This window comes from Falco naumanni, chromosome 1 (assembly GCF_017639655.2).
Source record: "Falco naumanni isolate bFalNau1 chromosome 1, bFalNau1.pat, whole genome shotgun sequence".
NCBI classification, from domain to species: Eukaryota; Metazoa; Chordata; class Aves; order Falconiformes; family Falconidae; genus Falco; species Falco naumanni.
Window position 1 is genome coordinate 46,026,038 of NC_054054.1, and position 17,297 is coordinate 46,043,334.

Sequence of the window (17,297 nt, forward strand, 5' to 3'; positions counted from 1 at the left end):
CTGCAGCAGTTTGCGTATGAGGGACAACAGGGCGCATTTTGCTGGCCCAAAAGCCCTGAGTGCTTGAGCTAAGACAGGAGAGTTTGCACCAAAGCCACTGAGATGTGGGTGGAGGTTTCACGTAGATGAGGGCATGTAGAAGGGGTGATCTCCAGCTGAGAGCATGGCCAAGGACAGAGTCAGCACGAGGTTCAGGGACCAGCATCTTTGCCCCACTCCCAAGAAACACTGTTCCCCTTGCAGGGACGGACACCCCAGGATGTGGACACCCCGCCTCTGGCCCTGGGCCTGGACAAGGCAGAGGGAAGCATGCTCTGGCAGCAGGTTCCCAGAGACCAGAGGGCCAGAGCCATGCTTTGATCAAGGTCTCTCTGATGACTTTTGGGAATTAAGCCTGAGGAAACGTAAGAAAACTTTCAGTACAGCCACATGGCTCTTGAAATAATAGAAACCACTTGAGAAGCTGCAGGTTAGGACAGGTCTGGAGATTTCAGAAGTTTTCAGTAAAATCTTCAACTGCTTCTTGAGGTAGCTTGTTGAAGTGGAGATCTTGCCAGGCTGTTACTCATAAAAAGAGTTGAAAGATCTCAGAAAAAGGTCTTGCCTAGAAAAGCAGGTTGCATAAACTCAAGTCATCCAACACCTTCACAGCTTCAGCTGCCTGATGCGGGGGGGGGGAGTCTGTGACAAGCTCCCAGCTGTACCCTTTACACACGTAACACTGTATATGTGCAAGAAACATGTATAATGGACCCAGACCCAAACAGACCTGGGACTCTTCAGGATCTTTGATCCAGGACTGCAATTGCAGATGGAAATGTGTCCTTTATGATGGGCCTCCACAAGCAGGCTCCTCCTCTGCTATCAAGGGGAAACTGGCATGGACCTTGCAGGCAAGGTCCTTTTCCCCACCTCAGATACCTCCTAGCAACCCTGCAGCAGGTCCATCTGCAAGACCAAGGTCCACAACCCCGAGCTTCTTCTGAGATTGGTCCCTCCAGCTGGGGTCTGCAGAGGCCCTCTTTGGCGTGGCCAGCGCTCCCTGCCTCTGCCCACGAGCAGGCACACAAGGAGTTATCATGTTCAGCAAATGCCCTGCAACACCCTGACTCGCCTTCAGTTAACCAGTTAACCACTCCCTGGATTTCTCACTGTGGGTGTTATCCAAACCCACAGACATTTGATGTTCATATGCTGTGCCCCAGACCTTTTGCTCCAGTAGCCCTCGGTGGGCTTGTCCGAGCAGATGGAATGGGGTAGATATTTCAGCAGTAAAATGGAGGAAAGTGGTGAGGTTCTATGCCAGATGTGCAGTGGTTAATTTGGGATGGCAAGAAGCCCACAGTGGCCAGTTCCTGTGTCCTGTCCAAGAGGCGATGACATTCTCTGATTGCAAACATGATCCTACACACCTCAAAGACAATTTTAGTCACAGGCTAAATTGTATAAATCTGCTTTCATAAAAGATAAAATCTTCCCTTGTATTTTTTCCATTGCTCAATTAACTATTGTTTCGCTCAGCATGTTTTAATCATAAGTAAGTTCATTAATAGACGTGCTCTTTGGAGTCATAGGGGACTCTGTGATATGATGGCATTAATCCTTCTGAATAACATCATTAATATCATTTGCCCCTTCAAGGCACCCACTACGTCCCCCAGGCAATTATAAAACATTGTTTCATGGTACTCAATGAGCTTACCCAGCTAAAATGACTACAATGCATGTCTGCATAATATTGCTGTTAGTTGCATTGTATTTATTTACACTACTCGTCAGCCACTATTAGAACTTGTTTGTGAGCATTTGGGCCTTTTCCTGTAAAGCCACCAGCTCAGCTGGCTGCTCTCCACCCAGGTCTCAGGAGAGGTGTCCTATAGAAGGGTCATGAAGAAAGAAGGAGATAAAGATGAAGGGAGAAGAAGATAAACTGGGTGCTTTTTGATGATTCTCTTCCGAGTAACCAAGGAGTTGTTTTACAACTAAAGCCTGATCCTGTTAGAAGGATTCTAACTGAATTTTGCAGGTTTGGGGATGTTGCTGAACCTACAGCTGGTGTTGCTACCAGCCTCACTAAAATAAAATTCCCAGTTTCTGGGGGAACAGACACTTTTCTCCCCAGAACTGGGACAGGTGAAACTGCAGTATCTCCACACAGTGAGAGGCTGGGCCACGTCTATTGCATATTCCCAGCACTGGACATATTTGCATACATATCTTTATAATCTCCCTACAGCCACTTACATCTTCCCATTCAATCTTCCAAAGAATTTGGGTTTACTTCTTATTCATCCTACTTCCTCATCAGTAAAACAGAGACACTGCTCTTCTCCCCTTTATAAAGCAAGCTGAGAACTATAGATAAAAATTCCTGTACGGAGGTGAGATATCTCAATTTTTTTCACGAGTGTACTGGATAGCTGCTGTGTGCTCTGACCAGAGCAGCAAAGTTTGTGGTTTGTTTTTTTTTATTTATTCTGTCCATATTTGGGTGGGAAGAGGCACAGACAGTAGATGAAAGTAGTTCATATAATAAAACTGGGTTTGGATGAAACTCAGCAGGACTCTGCTGTTTCACTTTAGCACTCCTGACATAGTAAGGCCTTGTCAAATTCAGTCCCAGGGGAGAAGACCAGGCAGATTCCAGTTTCAAGATGTGCCACATAGTTGCACTTTGCCATATTTGCTCACATTAAGGCATATATCTGTGGAGGAAGAAGGGAAGAATTTCCCCATTTCTAAGCTGTAAAATGTCCTTCAGCACCTCTTGAATATATCATTGCTGGTCACAGAGACAGGCAATTACATGACTACAGCCATCCTATCTGCAAGCACGGCAATCTAAAATGTGGATCCAGCTCAAATTTAAGCAGAAGGAATGAATAATTTCTTCTTAAATTCCCACTTGTATCTCCAAAAAAAACCCAACCCAACCCTTTTTGCTAACTCTTTCACTTCCAGCTATGTGCAAAATCCTGAAGATATGGCCACAGCCTTATCCTACAGGGCTTTTGATCAGGGGGTTGACCTGTGCTCCCACAGGCAAGGTGTACTTTGAGGTTGCAAGTTACATGAAGAGAAGCGTTTTGCTAACAAGGAACTTTGGTGACCCTTGAGAACAAGGAGGAGTGGTCAGATGTCATCCACTACCTAATGACTGTTATCTGCAGCTTTGGTTGTGAGACCTATCTGATGGGGGAAATACGGGAGAGGAAGGGGAAGCTGCACTCAGGGATAGAAATGTTGGAAGTTACCTGGAGTCTGAGATCAGGGGAAGAGGCACTGATCAGGAACACCCTTTTAGCTATTCCTGGCTCAGTCCGGTAGGAGCAGCGGACACAACCACCCTACCACACATGGACGCTTCTTCTCCTGGAGGCCAGTATCTGGATTTTAGCAGCAAGCGGACTCCTGGGAGCAGAGCATCCACATAGCCCCTGCACCTGAGAACCAGCGATGTCTCCAGGTGTTTCTGCTGCCTAATACAACTCTGTGGGATGAAGAGATGCAGCCACCTCACCGAGACCAGCCCAGCGTATGAAGTCAGGGTGTCCTAGTAAGCAAACATGAGTACACAGTGTCCTGGATGTTCCTCCCAGCTGTGTCACAAGATCCCTTCTGACATCAGGAAAACCTTTGTGCCACAAATGCCCCCTCTATAAAGAGGGAATAACATTTCCTTTCTCCCACGCCTGGACTGTCCGAGCTAGTCAACCATTTGGACAGGGATTTCATCTGGCTGCAGCTTTGCAGATAAGAGCGCACAGTGGGAGCCCTGCTCCCAGCCAGGGCCTCCAGGCATAACAATAATACAAATGATTAGCAGCGGTGAGCGGTCGGGGCAGGCAGCAGCCCGGCCTCTTGTCTGGCTCACATCAGGGCTCCTAAATATCTCTCCTAGTGATATTTACGGAGCAGCCAGAGCTGCGGATGCTGCTGACCCAACAAAAGGAGGGTGAGACAGGTTATCAACATGCCTCCTTGCTTCCACATGGGCATGCAAGTTTAGGAATATTGGAGAAATATGGGCATGCAAGTTTAGGAATATTGGAGAAATAATTCATCAGCTGCATCTCAGACACAGGCCAGAGCAAACTGCTGACTGCAGACCTGTTGCAGAGGAAGCCGCCTCCTTGCCCTCAAACAACGTAACTGGTTTAAACCTACTTTCAGTGCCGTCATCCAAATGTTCCTGCCAAAGTTCCAATCTCTCCACATATCCCACTCCTCTGCCTGTTCCTGCCTCCCGCTCCCTCTCCCTCCATCTTCCTTCCCACAGCCGTGGGAACAGACTTCATCACTTGAGAAAAATGCCCTGCTCATACCCCCTGCTGTCGCTTAAAGCAGACAAAAAAATTAAAGTCTTTTGAGCAGAGAATCCTTGTCAGGACAAGAAATAATACTGACCTCAGCGAGGATGGCATGTACCGCCGGAGAGGTGGTTCAGGCTGTGTGTGCTGCAACCAGCTGTCTGCGCGACTACAATACAGTGTGGAGTATATGGAATATAATTTCCCTCTCCATTTACATTTAATACAATGGCTTTGGACCACTCATTATTAAAAATAAAAAAGAAGTCTAGGCACTTGGCTTTCACTAATGGCTTGTTACTCCTCTAACACTGTCTCTTCAGTGCAGAATGACAGAGTGATTTGTGTCTGTCCCAAAGACTCCCCTAGCCTTCTTCCCCACCCTGGCTGAAATTTTCTACTTTTTAAAAATAATAACACCTCTGTATAACAGTGGGAGGACTAAACTCACATGGGTGGTCTCTTATAATGAAGATAGAGTATCTGGGAACAATATTTTAATGTGTTTTTCTTCTAATTGAGTTTTTCCAGCGTTTGGGATAATTATTTCTACCAATTAGCCCAGTGGTATTGTTAGCTAGAGGCAACCAGTCCTTCTTCAGGCCTCTGACAGAGGTTTACAGTATGCACAATGGTGCATAGTCCAGTTTATGAGAAAAAAATTGCCCCTCTGCTCCCAAAACTATGGGAAAGGACTCCATTGTGAGACAAATATTTCCCATGGAAATTGTCCTGAAAAGTCTCATAAGGGTCCACGTTTCAGATAAAAGCAAGTGGGTGGAGATTTTAAAATAAAGCTCAGGAAAGAGAGGGTTATGCCTGAAGGGAAGAGTGGCACAGGAGAGGGGAGGCAGCGGCCAGACTTGACAAGGCATGGGACAGCTTTGGTTCTCGTACCCCACAATGTCCCAGAGGGGATGTTAAGCCCCACTGTCAGACCAGCATTATCTCATGTTTGCATCTCATTTTTAACTATCTCAGGCCAGTTTCAACTGGCTTTTACAAAGATGAGCAAGTTTTATTATGGCTCCAGGTAGGAAAGGGTTTTTACTGAGATCACACCATAATAAATTGCCTGGTGACTGTTCTAGTAGAGTTTTAGTAACTTTAAAAGGTTAAAACAAAAAGAAAGATGAACTCCCAACTACAAAATCTTGAAGCAGTTTCTTAAAAAGAGAGGTCTGCCTCAGATTATAAAAAAGTCCCACTGTGATTTTCCACAAACTCCTACAGAGGGGCTTAAAATAGTGAATCGGGCAGTAGTCAACAGGGACAACCTGGATCAGACCTAATGTACATCCATGCAAGCCGTTTTTTAAGATGTGAGCCAGCGTCAGATGCTTTAGAGAAAATTCATGCAGCTGTGGGATAATCTGCCTGCCAGGACAATTTCATCCTAAATCTTTATACTTAAACACTTAAACCCTGAAGAATGAGGTCTGATAGTATTTCCAAGTCTCTAGTTTTGTTAGCTTTAGAGTTATAGTTCTCTCTGCACTTGCTATCAATACAAAATGTCCAGCTCCTACTTGAACATTGCTAAATCCTTAGCTTCAAAGAGGCTTGGTTTCCACAGTCTATCTAGACTCTGTCGGTAAAGGTAAGGAGAAAGAAAAAACTTTGCAAGTGCTTTAGATACCAGAGCCAGCTCCAGGAGAATGTAACGCTGGGAAAGATAAAGAAGTGTAACTTCAAAAGGTCAGAGAGCAAATGTCTGAAACAGCTGAAGAAAAGCCATCTCTCACCCCAGAGATTTCAGATAACTGTGAGAAGGAGAAAATAATTTTTAAGGATACCTGCTTCCGTCATGCAAAACCAGGTTTTCATTGGTAAATATGCTAACCCAAAGCTGTTTAATATCACTTTTGCAACAGATGTTGGCTACATTTGCACATAGGAACTCCAGGAAATGGTTGAGGTGGATGCGAGGAGTCGTGACTGTAGGTATTTGGAAATACTTCATAAACCTCTGTAGCTTTCCTGCAGGCAGTGGATTTCTGCCAGTTGCACAAGATGAAGACCTGGCCTACTCATTAAAGGTTTCAGATCTTCAAGACAAGAGGTAGGCATGTATTCAGAGCTGGGCTTGCTGACCTAAAAACCCAAGGAGAGAGTAGCAAAATGAAGCAGCACATCTGAAAATCCCCCATATAACTTTAGGTCATACCTCAGAGACTGACAATCACATTTAGTTCTTTCAAAGAAGAAATTGCTTATATTTCTAGACGGTATACTGGAAAGGGGATCTTAATTTTGCCTGTCTTTTTAGGAGGCAAAGAAGGGCACTGCTAATGAGACATGCGAGCCCTGCTTCTGCTTAAGGTGTGAGATCAGCCCTCAATGTCTGGGTAAAGCAGAAGCTGGTCTAAGGTAGTTAAAACTTAGTATCAGGGCATTAGATTTTTAGATCAAAATACATACAATCATTCATTTCTTATTCTGCACAGACATTTCTGGGCAAAAATGTGGAATAAGACCAAAGGAGACCACCCCAAGTGGGCAGTGCCCCATCTAGTCCTATCCTCAACAGTATCAGTGCCCTAGGGAAGGAAAACGTGGCGCATATAGGTCAAGAATTTCCATGATGTATCCTCCCAAATTGCAGTCATCCAGGGATTTACCAAGCTGGAAGAACATTGCATTTAACTGTTCATGGGCTCTTCCTCCTTGAAAATACCTTTTTGAACTTGTTTATCATTTTGGCCTCTACAACATCCCTAGGAATGATTTCCACAGTTTCACTGGGTGAAAGATTATTTCTTTGCTATAATTTATTTATAAACCTGATAGTTTGACCGGGTGCCCTTGACTTTTTGGGTTGTAATCACCTTCTCCACACTGCTCAGAATTTTATGTGTCTTCACTGCACTGCCTTCAGCCACCCCACTTCTGAGCTGAAGGATCACAGCTTATACATGAAAATTGCTCCGTTCTCTGTCCTTTCTGCCTTTCATCGTGCCAGTTCTCCTATATCTTTCTGAACATAAGGATGACTAGGATTACACCTCATATCCAAAATAGAAAATCACCCTGCATTGTGTATATGTTCTTTCTTTTCCCCAGAAAAGTGCATTTAAAAACAAAGTATCACAAGACTTGCCAAGATCTCGGTAAAGCCTCATTGATTTTATTGTTTCTTCTCATGTGCTCTCCACACTAAACCAGTTTTGCAGGACTATATCCTTAGATCCTATAGACTTGGCTCTTTTTCCAATAAACTTCAAAGCAAAACCCTCATTTACTTTAGCAGGCCCTTTTGCTTTTGCACTTGAGCTGTATAATTGTTAGTCCAAAACATCCTGCCTCAATGATGCCAAGCACTTTAGAATTAAAACACACCAAAACTTGGAAAGTCACACGAGTCACCCCAGAAATCATTGGTCTGCCATTTTCCACTTGATATGATTAATGTTGCAGTGAATATTTGTTGTGTCCCTGGATAATCCCCTACTTTGGTGGATGTGCATGCTCTTGTCTCAGGCTCTGGAGCAGGCATCAGAGCCGATTGCAACATGAGCTGAAGCTCCTGGGAAATTAGCTTTGTGGAGTCACTGCTGGAGCAGGATTAGCCAGGAAAGATATTGTACAGAGGCACAGATTTCACAACGTTTCTTTGCTCACCACAACTCATCACACTGGCTCTGGGTTAGTTCATTCACAGCCCACCTCATTTCTCCTTGCGTTGTTTCATTCGGTTTCAGGGCGTGAAGTCTCATGCTGCGTGTGTGACCCACAATCTTGCTGCCTCTTGCTGATGCACCTGCCCTTCCTCCCAGTCTGCATCCTGCTGGGAGTCATGCAGGTTGCTCTGGGTGGGTGACTACTTTGCAGTTGTGTTGGAAGGACCCAGCTGCCTCCCCAGGAGATGTTCCCAAACAGGGGACACAACAGTGTCATTTGCCAGAGGCCTTGCACCTGGGGTAGAGTGGCAAACATGATTCATACAATGAAAGGCTTGAAGTGCCGACATGGCAGAAAGGATGGACTATGTTTGTCCTGGTTCCTTTTACATGCCCAGACCCAGGGACTGTAGGGTGAATCCTCAGAGATACTTAGAAGAACCTCACTATTCAGAATATTCATTAAGAATTCATGACTGGATATTTACCAACACACTAGAGTTGCCATGTCCAACACACTTGGCAACTGGCAACCTTCAATTCATGCACGATCAGACCTGTTTAATCCATTAATCCTCACAACATGTTGAAGCAGCCGGGTTCTGTTGTCCTAATTTTGCAGAACGGACGAGCTCAGGCAGCAAAGTTGGGTGACTTGTCTTTTGCCACAGAGGGGATTTCTCCTTTACCTCTTCTTACTGGTGCCAAAGATCCCACCTTTTCTAAAATAACGGGCTGAACTGGAAGTCAGCTGAAGGAAGGGCCTCCTTTGGATAAGTCTGGGTTCAGGAAAAGGGGATTTAGATCACAGGCTGCCCTGGGATGCCTCTCACTGCACCTCTCACATGACAGTCAGTTCTCATGCTCACATCCTTGTTTCATGGCTTTCAGGCAGATTCAACTCTCTCCAAATAATTCCTGGATTAAAAATGTAGGCTTATGCTCATCCAGTGCTAAACACCTCCTGTTCCTGCTGCAGAAGGAATGAAGCATGGTCAGCTCAATAAACTACATAACAGCATTATACAAAAATAGGCCAGGTGTGATGAGAAACAGCATTTCCTGAAGCTAAACTGCATGTGCATGCTACAGAACACCTTCCTTTATAACATCCAGTGCTGCAGGAGCTTTTTTTTTTTTTTTTCCCAAAGAAAACTTATATTTTCAGAAAATGATAGCTCAAGATTGATAACAAAGCATTAAACGTGGCTCATGGTAATAAGAAACCAATAGAAGTTTATGACCAATGAATCCACTTAACTCTGCCAAAGCAATAAATGCCCACTGGGGTTATAAAGTTGTTAAGCTGAGTTTGCAGTTTTAAAATGTCATCCAAAATCAACTGCCCCCACAATTAGACATGAGTTGTCAACAACTTAGTTAAATAGTAAGGCAAGAGGTTCACATCTGCTTGGGAGCAAAGTCAGGCTTGAGCTGTTTCCCTGGCTACTTGAGCTGAATTCACTGTTAACATTAACATGAATGTGGGTAGGAAAGCAAACAACTATGCTGGAAATGAAATCAAGTTCTCCTCCCACTGCCTGAAGCACATAAATCTTCTAAATTAATGGTGCCATAGAATAGATCTGATTGACTTCAGTGGGGGTCGGGGATGCACAAGGAATGTGGGGTCAAGCCCCATGTACCACTGACCTTTCTGAGGAGGTGTGTGGTGTTATTGCAGCCTCCACCAAATCTGCTGCTCAGCGCCCAGCTAATGTAGATAGTATCTGTCTACACACAGCACTGAGGACCCCTGCAGACCCTCTGCTTTGCTTTGTCTCTATGCAAGCAGTAGTGGGAGGGGAGCTGTGCTGTTAAGAAAGCCCAAAAGTATGTGAATCTCAGTTCCTGCCCTTGGTCTTTGGGGCCAGCGGTCACCAGGCATCAGTGTGGAGGTGGCTTCTGCCTGAGGTCAGCTCCATCCTGTCTTTCTTTCCAGGGGACAGAGTTAGAGATGCTGCACAGAAGGAGGAAGATGAGACATGTGAAATATGGCCCAGCAGAGGAGGAAGAGAGTGTCTGGGGTACATCAACCCTAGGACAGAGGGTCACTACTAAGCATGGTTCACACCAGAGAATGCCTAGTGTCCTAGGCACCTCTGTGATGCGCTAATGCCAATACTACATCGTTTTGGTCCAGCTCGGCAGGTACTTGGCATCCCAGTGTAGTGGTGGTGGTGTATTGCCCACTGCTAGTGAGGATGGACCCTGCAATAGCCTGATGTCAACCAACTCCGACTTGTTTCTTCCAGTGGTGTCAACAGATGTCGGTATCTTAGCAAAGGGCAAACTTTAAAAATTAAAACTAATAAATAATTACAAGCAGAAAGCCTGAGAGAACTGACTGTCTTCTCACACCAGTTTTAAGCTGTTGACTCTTCAGGGATGTCAATGACATATTTTTTGGGCTTGCAACAACACCAGCAACTACACCAAGCATTTTGCACCCACTGTCACTCATATTTGACAGCACTGTTGCTCCAGACAGAGGCCATGGGCCTGCTTCCTTCATGATTTGCCCTCCTATAGCTGAGCACAAGGCGACAGATGATCACGTTGCTGTTTTCAGACACACAAATACCCAGCTATGCAATTCAAACAGCAGTGGTACACCTGGACAGCAATAAATTAGTCTGGGAACAGAAACATAGGAATCAAGAAAACTTATTTAAAGCCATTCTGGACTACACTCTTCCTAAGCTAGTTTGGTTTGTCTCCTCAGCATTTCCACCAGTGTGCAAGCATATAACTCTGCCATGCAGGAGCTACCCATTTGGTAAACATGTTGAAGAGCATCATGAGGGCAGCAACCGTGTAAAGAAACATAGGAAGGGCTGAATTTGATGACTAAAACATAGTGTCATGTGACTATTTTTATCTATTTTTTAGCACCTTTGTCTATTTTTTCAAGACAAGACAAAGTCAGTGCCACAGAATAGCTCGCTTCACGTGGAGATTCGAAAGCAGGGGCCAGCAGATCTCCCAACAGCCTTTTTCCTTGCTCTCGTCACCATGCTACATATGTAAAAAACAAGTGGCCATAAAACCATCACACTAACATTATTCAAAGCCCAGCCCTACCCTTGCACTGCTCTTTCCTCTGAAGCACATCCTGTCCTCCTGTGCGCAGTTATTTATTTTTCTTTATGCTGTCTTTTCTGGCAGGCTGTTCTACTTAACACCACCCGAGAGGAGAATTCCCAGCAGGACCTCTGTGCAGCAACACTGCTTTTAACCTACCATTATAATGACCATAATTTAATGCCATTGTATTTCCACACATCAACCCCCCACCCCCCACCCCACCCCCCCGCAATGTTAAACATTAACCTTGGGCCCACTATTGACTGCTGAAGGCATCTGCTGCAATCATATAGGAAATATTGTGCATTGTTTGGCTCTTCAGGAGATGAAGGCGTACGGAGGTCCATGCTGTGTTGTTTCAGGGAAGAGCAGAAAAAGTCTGTGCAGAGCCAGTTTTAAAATCAGCCTTTAAATTGAGCTTTCATAACTTCTGCTTCCAAAATTTGGTTCAGTAAAGCACTAAATCTTTTCCACAGCCCTAGGATTCAGAAGGCACAGAGGTTTCCTTCATGATCAACCTTGTTAGTTCCAAGGACCTATTCTTTTGGAGCCCTCATTGTGTTGCAAGAAGAAAGCAAAAATGAGTTCTTGGAAGTAAAGACCCTCCTTCTGTTCAGGTTTGAATAAAGGAAGGGTCACTGCCCCTGAAGGTTTGCCTCTCTCTTTTCCTTTTCTTAGACCACATAAATAGAAGAGTAACACTGGCCCATAAGCTGAATACATCAGGTTCTGAGAAGTACACCAAAGCTTTCTCAACACGTGAAACTCATATATGCTGTCACAGGGTGTCACTTACATGTTAATCTTATGCAGGATTGAATGTGTAGATTCTTGTCTTTCTGTGGCGTATCTCCTGTTCCATAATCCCCAAACAACACTCTGCCCTTGGAATGAAAATCTGAGAATGTTTTGAACTTCTTTAAAGCTGCAAATAGATTAGTAGGATTAGTAGGTACAGATGGAAGAAGTACTAGGAAGCAGGAATCCTAAAACCCACCTCCTTTCCTTTGTCTCCAAAGGCCCTGACAGGTCTCCCTCTCCCTTGCTTCTTCTCAACCAAACACACCAGCAGAATCCCTACTACCAACTCATCCATGACTTTCAGACTTCTTTTACTTTTTCAGTGTTTTGAAACACTTACCATGTGTAAGAGCAAGATAAATCTGATTGAGCCATCCTTTTCTGCTCCTGATACTGCTACAGATAACTTCCAGCAGCAGACTGGAAGCACCCCACAAGGCGGTCCTTCATGTGAATGCATCCAGCAGCCTGCACGTGGGGACACCTGCCCCTATTAATTGCATTTGGGAGCATCTAAAATTCCAGTGATGGTCTTGTTTGCAAGCACATAACAGACTCAAACAGCTTACAATCAAAGCAGACAAAAATATCATTGTTCCCTGATGTAATATGGGATGCTAGTTATTCCACTTTTCTGACAGAGAGCAATACGGTTGTTGCATTTATCCAAAGCCATGTGAGAAGCTGTGATGAAGCCACTGGAAAAGCTTGGGTGCCCTTGATTCCTGTCCAGACCTACTTGAGACAAATATTTCTCAGGGATGGCATGGCACCAAAAGCTATACTGCACCCAGACCTGCACATGTTGAGATGTGTGGCTGCATTGCCTGCCTCTTAGAGACATCCACCCTCTTACAGACAAATGCAAGATCGGTTGGACAATATTTGCTCTCCAGCAAATCCAGCTGGCTGTTTCTTATCACCACACTGATCTCTAGGTATGTACAGTTTGATTATTTTTTATTCAAATGCCTCTCCTGCTAAGTGTTTGGACTGACTCCTTTATATAACCCTAGGTCCACATATCTCTCTTCTTTGAGATTATATCTGCACCCCAAAGCTGCACTTTTTATATAATCCTAGAAGGGTTTGGGTTGGAAGGCCCCTTCAAGATCATCTAGCTCCACCCCCCCTGCCATGGGCAGGGACACCTTCCACTAGACCCGGTTCCTCCAAGCCCCATCCAGCCTGGCCCTGAACACTGCCAGGGATGGGCCATCCACAGCTGCTCTGGGCAACCTGTGCCAGTGTCTCACCACCCTCACAGTAAACAACTTCCTATTACCTAACCTAAACCTACCCTCTTTCAGTTTAAAGCCATTACACATTTTCGTATCACCACATGCCCTTGTAAAAAGTCCCTCTCCAGCTTTCCTGTAGGCCCTTTTAGGTACTGGAAGGCTGCTACAAGGTGTCCCCGCAGTCTTCTCTTCTCCAAGCTGAACAACTCCAGCTCTCTCAGCCTGTCATCATAGGTGAGGTGCTCCAGCCCTCTGATAATCTTCATGGCCCTTTTCTGGACTCACTCCAGCAGGTCCATGTCCTTCTTATGTAAGGGCCCCAGAGATGGACACAGTACTGCAGGTAGGGTCTCACCAGAACAGAGTAGAGGGGGAGAATCACATTCCTCAACCACTGGCCACATTTCTTCTGATGCAGCCTAGGACAGAGTTGGCTTTCTGGGCTGCACACACACGTTGCTGGGTCATGTTGAGCTCCTCGTCCACCAACACCCCCAAGTCCTTCACAGAGCTATTGTCAATCCCTTCTCCACCCAGCCTGTGCTTGTGCTTGGGATTGCCCCGACCCATGCGCAGGACCTTGAACTTGGCCTTGTTGAACTTCATGAGGTTTGCATGGGTCCACCTGTGAAGCTCATCAAGGTCCCTCTGGATGGCATCTTTCCCTCCAGCATGTTGACCACACCTCAGCAGCAGGCTTGCTGAGGGTGCACTCAATCCCACTGTCCATGTTGCTGACAAAGATGTTAAACAGCACTGGTCCCAATATGGACCCTGAGGAATGCCACTCATCACTGGACTCTTTCCTTTGTAACCTCTGATGAATATATTCATTTTAACTGTGTTCTCCCTTGTCTGTTATCTCCCGCTTCTGTTGTGCCTTGCCATTTTATATCACACTGAAGCACCTTTTTTTGTTTGTTTGTTTTTTGTTGGAGAAAACTGAAGCAAAAAGGCATTAAATAAGTTGGCCTTCTCTAGGTCATCTGTACCTCTCCTGTTACTCATTAGGTAATGGGCTTCTGCCTGCTGCTGTCTTTCTTTTACTTTACTGTATTTATAGCACCTTTTTCCTTGTTTTCTAACAATCCTCAGTGGCTGTAATTCATTTAGCACAGCAACCTTTCTGCCCTACATGCTTATTTTATTCCTTGATCTCATCCTTAGTAATGTGACCTCATTCTCCTTTTCTAAATTTTTCTTCTGGGACTCTCCTATCCTTATCCTACCCTCGGGCTATCTGCAGTGGGTAGAGGTGGATCTTCTACTGTGAGCAATGTAGCCTGGCTCAGGTGCTTACTGCCCATAAGGGGAGCTGCAGCTCCTCACCTCTGGCCATGCTGTGCAAACCTGCCAAGATGCAGGACCTCACTCAGATGGCAAGTCCCTATCAACCACACACCATTTAGGTTACCCCTAATCCTTCCAGCACCCACAGACAGGGCGTATGACCCATATCAGGGGTATGCCAGATGAAAACCTCTTATCTGCATCCCACGTCACTGGCACGCTGTGACAGCAATGGGCGGGAAATGGTGGGCCTCAATCCTATGCCACATTTCCACCAGCAAAGGGCAAGGGAGCATCCAGGGAGAGGGGAACAGGGCACTACAGAAATGTCTCTGCCCTCCATTAGTGACAGAAAGCCATGGTAATCTACTCCCAGTTTTCAAGTCAGCTGGAGACCTTAGTGTCAGCTACAGACTTGCTTGGTTTTCTTGTGCAGCAGGGATGAGCATTTGCCTGTGCAAATCCACTGTGGCAAAGATAAAAGGATGGAGTTCTGCCTTGCTCTTCTCCTCTTCCCTGCTGCACATGGGAACCAACACTTCCCAAAGTCACCTCTGTGAAGTCTGCAGTGAATTAACACGACATTGGCAAAAGTAAAGCTGTAAAAAATGTTTATATTTTTAAAACATATATCTCCTTTGACAAAAACATGACATAAAAAGCAAAAGCAATCACTGGCCCACAGCAAGGACAACTCAAACAGAAATACTGGAAGCTTTATATGTGTTCAGTCTGTTTCCCTGTGCATGCTGCAAAAGAGGGATGTCTGAGCAAGAGAGACTCACCCACGTTTGACTTCCCAAAGACATGAGGGGATTGCAACCTTACCTGTACCATGCATGATGATCAGCAATGCAGCTCCCATGCTAAAGCCCCTGCAGCGCTCTGCCATACCCAGCAGCAGGCTGAAATGCGTCATGAGTGACAGTGGGCTCCAGCCATGCTGCACGTAGCCCTGCCAGAGGGCCCTAGAAACCACTGGTAATGGAAAAATAAATAAATAAAAAATGCAGATAAATCACTGGTCACAGCCCCAGTCCAGGTAGGACACCAAAGGCTTCCTCTGTCCTGTTTGGGCTTGGTGAAAACTAGAGTGATTCTGTTAAGACTTGACTTGGTTTCACCAGATAGCTTTCCTCCTAAGTACAAGATGTCAAATAATTCGCAAAATGCTTGCAATTGCATTGATACATGCTGGCTTTACTGGCCAAGCACATTTTTGGGGAAGTAGCTTAATCCCAGCATGTGCCTCCTCAAAATCTTTCCTCTCTGAGATTGCAAGGACTTGGCACTCAGAAGCTGAGGGAAGCGAAAGTTGTGCTTTCTGAACCAGCAACCCAGGGCATTATACTTCAGTGCACCTGGAGACAAACAGCTCCAGAGAGCATTGCCTCTGTTCTTAGAGACACAGCTAATGCAGGGCTGAGAACAGAAATCAACAGCGCTCCTGGACCCCTCTTCCAAACTTCCTAGATGAAAATCTGCTTTAAAAATATTTTAAAGATGCATTTTTAACATCTATAGTGCTCACTCACATATATAAATATAACTACTGTGGTGTGCCAAAGCATCTTTTATAATATCACAGAAGCATTCTCCTGCTGACATGTCCCTAAATGATCTCAAACCTCTCTTTATCTAGGAAAGGTTGTTTGAATGGGTTTTTTGTGTCTTAATTCTTTAAATTCACATAAACTCCAAGGAGTTTCCCAAAGTCAGCCTAGAGCCTGGGTAGGAGATCAGCAGGGTTCGTTTAATTTTCAGCCCACAGCTGATTCAGGCCCTTGTCACTGCCTATCTCACCCTGTGTGACCCCGAGTCAACCAGCCTGGCCCCACCAGCTACCATATCAAGTTGTGTGAACGCAATCTAAATTCAGCAAGCAGCCCTAATTAATGCTCCTTATGTTTATTTGACTCACCGAAGATACACGTCGACCTAAGTAGTAAATCTCATCGTTGCATAGGAACTACAGGGATCAGTTCACTTCCAAATGTGTCCTGGACAGAGCCCAAGATATCTAATACTGTGGGGAAAACACATATTGAGTGTCAAATTAAAGCAACAGCAGCTCTGCAACAAATGGCAACTTCCTCCTGGAAGAGTCAAAGACAGCTATAACTGCTGATGCTTTTAAATGTACTTTCAGAGTATTAATAGAGCTGATTTAAAATAGTTCCTCTCACTCTGGTTCCTGCTTTAACTTGTACCCGACTGCTAAACATACTGTAGCTGTTCCTGCTAATATGCTCTCTGACAAATCACAGCCATGCACAGGTTTCCTTTCAGTATTTTCAATTTACTCTTTAATGGGAGACAAACACGTCTTATTTGCTGACTGCTTAATGAGTCTTAAAGAATTTCCAGGCATGCGATTATTAGATGCTTATTAGAGCTGCTTGCAAATCATTTCATTTGCTTAATTCTGTGTCCATAGGATATTCCCTGGTACCTAGAAGCTGCACTGGCTGGCGTGACCCTAATATGTAAATCAGTATATTAGGTAAAAAAATAGAAACTTCAGTGGGAGCATTTCCATTTACACTTGAAAATCAGAAACCAACATACCAAACTGACAAGATGTACATATAAACAGGCCCATTATTTGTATAGTTGTAGGACAGCTATTGTTGTCTGGCTTCCCATCATAAGCCTCCTTTAGAAATACATAATGTACCTGATCCTGGCAACTTCAGGTCTGTTTAATTTCATGCACCTAGGGTTTATTATTGACTGTTCAGCAGAAGTTTTTGTTTTGGTGGCCATGCCAAGGAAAGATGCCTCTTTGTGGATTTGTATGTGCATTTTGGGATTAGATATTTTAATTTTTTTAGGGTGACAGCTCCATCAGAAAACACTTCCAGATGCAGTCCTCCTAACATAAATATTTATAGCATCACCTGCCTTTCCACCTGCTCTCAGCCACTGGGCCAGAGATGGGAAGTGTG

General features: G+C 44.9%; 1 long non-coding RNA gene across 6 annotated transcripts in view; it reads right to left on the reverse strand.

Moving 5' to 3' along the window:
• Positions 1–4,703: 4,703 nt before the first annotated feature.
• Positions 4,704–17,297, reverse strand: part of LOC121087211 — a 50,626-nt gene continuing 38,032 nt past the window's right edge. For 4 of the 6 annotated variants that reach the window (XR_005827550.1, XR_005827551.1, XR_005827543.1 and 1 more), the window contains 5 exons: positions 16,271–16,375; positions 15,178–15,327; positions 11,814–11,942; positions 9,584–9,890; positions 4,704–8,903 (listed from right to left, as the gene is read on the reverse strand). This is a non-coding gene — a long non-coding RNA (uncharacterized LOC121087211). The remainder of the gene's footprint in view (positions 8,904–9,583; positions 9,891–11,813; positions 11,943–15,177; positions 15,328–16,270; positions 16,376–17,297) is intronic. The other 2 variants (XR_005827547.1, XR_005827549.1) reach the window with 2 other exon arrangements.